General features: G+C 47.5%; 1 pseudogene; it reads left to right on the top strand.

Annotated features, from left to right (window-relative positions):
• The window catches only part of LOC120907301, a 6,193-nt pseudogene extending 5,110 nt beyond the window's left edge, over positions 1–1,083 (top strand).
• Positions 1,084–5,000: the final 3,917 nt, after the last annotated feature.

Raw genomic sequence — 5,000 nt, 5'->3', positions numbered from 1 at the left:
TGGTCGACTGCTGACACCGCTGCTTCCGCCACTGCTGCAGACTCCTCCGGCGTCCTACCCGGGGCCAGGACGACCAGATCATCGGCGTAGCCAATGACTTTGGCCTCGTCGGGTAGGGGAATCCGCAGCACCCCGTCGTACATTACGTTCCACAATGTTGGGCCCAAGATGGACCCTTGTGGAACTCCCGCGCTGACGCAACGTACGACGGGTCCCTCGCTGGTAGTGTAGATCAGCTCCCGATCCGAGAAATAAGACTGCAGGATTTTCAGCAGAGCTGAGGGGACCCCCTTTTCCCGCAACGCGTTGGCGATTGACTGCCAACTTGCAGTATTAAATGCGTTGCGGACATCCAGCGCAACCACCATCAGGCAACGTTTGTCACGGCTGTTGGTGCGACCAAACGCGCTGGCCGTCTTGCCTGCGTCCACCACAGGGATAACTGGCTTGTGGCCGCCAAGCGTTCATAGCGACGTGGCTTTTTGATCCTTCGATGTCGGCTCTTCCTATCATTGTGAAGCAAAATTCACCAAGCGTAGGATTGTTCACCCTTTCAAGGGAACGTGAGCTGGGTTTAGACCGTCGTGAGACAGGTTAGTTTTACCCTACTGGTGTGTGCTTATAGTCGCTATCTTAACGGAATTCCTGTGCAGTACGAGAGGAACCACAGGTACGGACCACTGGCTCAATACTAGTCCGACCGGACTTTGGTATGACGCTACGTCCGCTGGATTATGCCTGAACGCCTCTAAGGTCGTAGCCAATCCGAGCTGATAGCGCTTCTCAAACCCATTAGGTGTTCGGAAGCTAGCGGGCCTAACAACCCTCTGAGATCCGTTGGAGTCTGCGTCTGCAGCCCGGCGTCTCATCCCGCTATACCTAGGCCGCAATGAGTGGAGTTCGCTGCACGTGTTAGTACCGTAACTGGGAACGCCGTTGGCTTGAGCTCTGCCCAACGTGGATATACCTAGTTTCGACACCTATCAACCGCCCGCAAACGACGGGACTTCAGGCTGGGAGCTGCGAGTTGTAGAGATGCGTTCGCATCGATCCTCTCAGGCGACCCATGCTTGGTGGTTTGTCCGTGTGCCCCTTCCTCGATGTGCGCAAGCTCGTCTTGGTCTGGGGACCACGTCGACACAGGGGGATACTCTTGTGAGAGCATGAGTGTACTAAGTTGAGTGTAGCAAGGGAACGCGTGCCCCTTCCTCGTTGGCGTAACTAACCATCTTGGTCTGGGGACCGTGGTACCGTGCTCTGGTGAAGCTTGGTGCGTGCTCCTTCCTTGTCAGACGAGTGACTTGACCTGGTCTGGAGACCGTTCCTTTATACTAGTGGACAAGAGTTGGCTTCTTCCGTGTCAGACGAGTGACTTGACATAGGATGGAGAAGGACACTTAACACTAATGAGCTTGTCGGCGTGCCTCGTTCTCGACTTGATTGTCTTGATGTGAGGACCGTGCGGACCACACCAGTAAGCTTACACATGCTCGTTACAAGTTGTATAAGTTGACCCGTTTGGCCCGGTTGCCTTGCACATGATGGTGTTGACCATGTTCGGTTAACAGGTCGTGTGTCGAGGTGGTCGGCCTTGGTAGTAGGATGTCTTGTGCATGTGACGTGTTGACCTGGTTTGGTCGGTGTGTCTCGTCTCGTACACGACGACCTACTTACCCGTTAGTTTTCCAAGTTGTATTATGTGTTGACTTAGTTGACGTGTCATGTGCTTGGATGATTAGCGTACGGGTCATGTATGGTGCGCTTGCTTCAGTTGAAGGGATGTACTAGTACAGTTGTATTAATCGTTTATTTCACGATCTGGTCTTTTGGCTGGATCGTGAAAAAAACGCTAAGTCCCAAATCCTGAACTCGAGAAGAAAGCGCCAATGACAACGTTTTTGACTGGAGCTCCCTAGCATTCGGCTTTTTCTACTTTGAAGGGATGCACTGTTGTATGAATTGTTTATTCACGAACTGGTCGTTTGATTGGATCGTGAAAAAAACGCTCAGTCCCAAATCCTGAACTCGACAGGAAAGCGCTGATTGCAAACATTTTGACTGGAAGTCCCTTGAAAATGGCGTTTTCGTTATTGGCATTATGTTGCACGTTTATTGTGGCTAGAACATTAATTATTCACAAAATGGCACCAAAGCTTGGCAAAAGTCGCGAAACACTCCTATCTCGACGCACCAGCAATCGCAACTTGATGCAAAATAAATTGCACGAGCTAATGATACTTGTACCATGCACAGTACACCGTACCAAAATATACCCCTGAAAGTGTGCAATTTGGTGCTACCCTAGGGAATATGTATGGAGAAGCCTAGCTACGTGTGTCGCACGTTCCAAGTTGCATGGACGTCGAACAGAGGCATGCAAAAGCACCTATCTAGGGAATTACTCTACGTTCTAGTAGCAAGTGCGATTTTCCGGTCCAGCACGGCAGTACGCCTGCACGCATACACTCCATGTACCAAAAATGTACCAACCTAGGCGTTGCTCAGTAGCTTTTGGCGGCACATAGAAAAAGTATTCGAGTTCAGATTTTTGGGACTTAGCGTATTTTTTAAAACTAATAACGAAAATTAAATTTTAAATCGGTAAACGGCTAGGAGTTGCTCAGTAGCTTTTTGCGCAACGTGGCAAAAGTATTCGAGTTCAGATTTCTAGGACGTAGCGTATTTTTCAATCATAATAAACCGAATCAAACATAACAATGATGAAACTTACACCATGTCCCAAGGTTGTGCACAAAACGTAACGATAAAGTGCTGGCGAAGTTAGAGGTGCACCAAAATTGTGTACCGATCAGGAAAGTACTCTACGTTCCTATGATTTGGGTGAAAAGTGTTATTTAACTGCTGGTTAGAATAGACAGTTGCTTATCATACACATCGCAAACGAACACCCCTTAGTGAGCATTAGCAAAAGTCAATTGCACAAAGCAAATGCAATACAAACTGATCAAGTACATTAAAGAACGCTACGTAGCAGGACTTCTTTCCAAGAATGGTGTCCGCAACGGGAGGGCAAGCGTCCTTCCCAGGTTTTCCTAGTAAACCTTGTATGGTAAACATACCCAAGCGTGTCTGTAAGCACGCAACGAAAGTCACGAACGGGCACATACCTAGGGAATGTACTCTACGTACTTGGACTTTTGTCCAAGAATGGTGTCCGCGACGGTCGGGCACTGCGACGCAATAACCAAATCCTAGGATTGTAACTTTAGTGTGCACAAACATAAACATTAACGCGTTCGCTCGGGCTGCGCCGTCCGTGTTGAACACAAATGTGGGTGATTATATGCGTGGAGGGACAAAAACATACGAGGAGGAGACAGTTTTCTGCACGATGTGCACAGAGCTCATTTCGTCGTCCCGGGCGAATGGAAAAACACAAACATCGCGAGTATCGTTCTAGGTTTCTGTCTATAAAAGGGCAGGCCAAAAGGTGACCGGTTGAGATAAGCATTTTAAGCATACAAACACTTTATTGGAACTTTTGATACAAAAACAAGGTACGTACATGTAGGTTGTACCAACATGGACATCTATGAACGCGTACGCTCGGGCTGCGCCCTCCGTCTTGTACTTTCCCTGATCGGTACACAGTTTTGGTGCACTGCTATTCCGACCGGCAACTTGTACCAACATATACATCCATGAACGCGTACGTAGTGTACTTTCCCTGATCGGTACACACTGTTGGTGCACGGCATAAGAAAAGAGCTAAAATGGTCAAACTCAATCCATTTCAACAATAGATAGTCGATAGTAGCTGTGCCGATGAAGTAGGGCACGATGCAAGTTAATGTTGTTTAATGAATAACATGTCCGCCATACATTTCAGTACAAAATTGCTCGGTCAGACCTACAAAGTGCTATATCTCGAATACGAGGCGTCGGACTGGGGGGTTGTAGAACAATTTTAAGTTCGTCTAATGATTCTACATCCGATTCTGGATAGCGGTTTTTTGACCACTTTTCAATATTTTGTGACACCCCGAACCTAGGGGCAGCTCCCTAGCTTTTTTCAAAAATGTGCACCGATCGGGCCGGAGAGCTCGTGTGGCTCAAAACATGTTTTTCGCTAAAACACCTCAAAACGTGTCGAGAACGCACCCTAGCTCTTGTTTTTCAAAAGTTATGGCCATTTAAAGTGAGGTGGTTTTTGCTTCAAAATAGCTATTTTACCCGTCCCTATGGCCATGCTTTAAATTTTCACGAAAATGCCAGGTCAGACCTAGGGCGGGCCATATCTTGAATACTAAACGTCGCAGACATTGGTCGTAGAACAATTTTAAGTTCGTCTAATGATTCTACATCCGATTCTGGATAGCGGTTTTTGACCACTTTTCAATATTTTGTGACACCCCGAACCTAGGGGCAGCTCCCTAGCTTTTTCAAAAATGTGCACCGAACGGGCCGGAGAGCTCGTGTGGCTCAAAACATGTTTTTCGCTAAAACACCTCAAAACGTGTCGAGAACGCACCCTAGCTCTTGTTTTTCAAAAGTTATGGCCATTTAAAGTGAGGTGGTTTTTGCTTCAAAATAGCTATTTTACCCGTCCCTATGGCCATGCTTTAAATTTTCACGAAAATGCCAGGTCAGACCTAGGGCGGGCCATATCTTGAATACTAAACGTCGCAGACATTGGTCGTAGAACAATTTTAAGTTCGTCTAATGATTCTACATCCGATTCTGGATAGCGGTTTTTTGACCACTTTTCAATATTTTGTGACACCCCGAACCTAGGGGCAGCTCCTAGCTTTTTTCAAAAATGTGCACCGAGCGGGCCGGAGAGCTCGTGTGGCTCAAAACATGTTTTTCGCTAAAACCCCTCAAAACGTGTAAGGAACGCACCCTAGATGATAAAAGTGCAATCAGAATGTCAATCGACAACTTTGTTGGGGGTACCATTTTACTCTACGGGCCAGTAGCTTAGGCGCGCCAACAGCGCTTTCCTTTCGGGTTCCCATTTTTTGCCCTCCTGGGATTAT

Source organism: Anopheles arabiensis (genome assembly GCF_016920715.1).
Source record: "Anopheles arabiensis isolate DONGOLA chromosome X unlocalized genomic scaffold, AaraD3 X_pericentromeric_contig0003, whole genome shotgun sequence".
Taxonomy (NCBI): domain Eukaryota; kingdom Metazoa; phylum Arthropoda; class Insecta; order Diptera; family Culicidae; genus Anopheles; species Anopheles arabiensis.
This window is presented reverse-complemented; position numbering and strand designations above follow the sequence as displayed.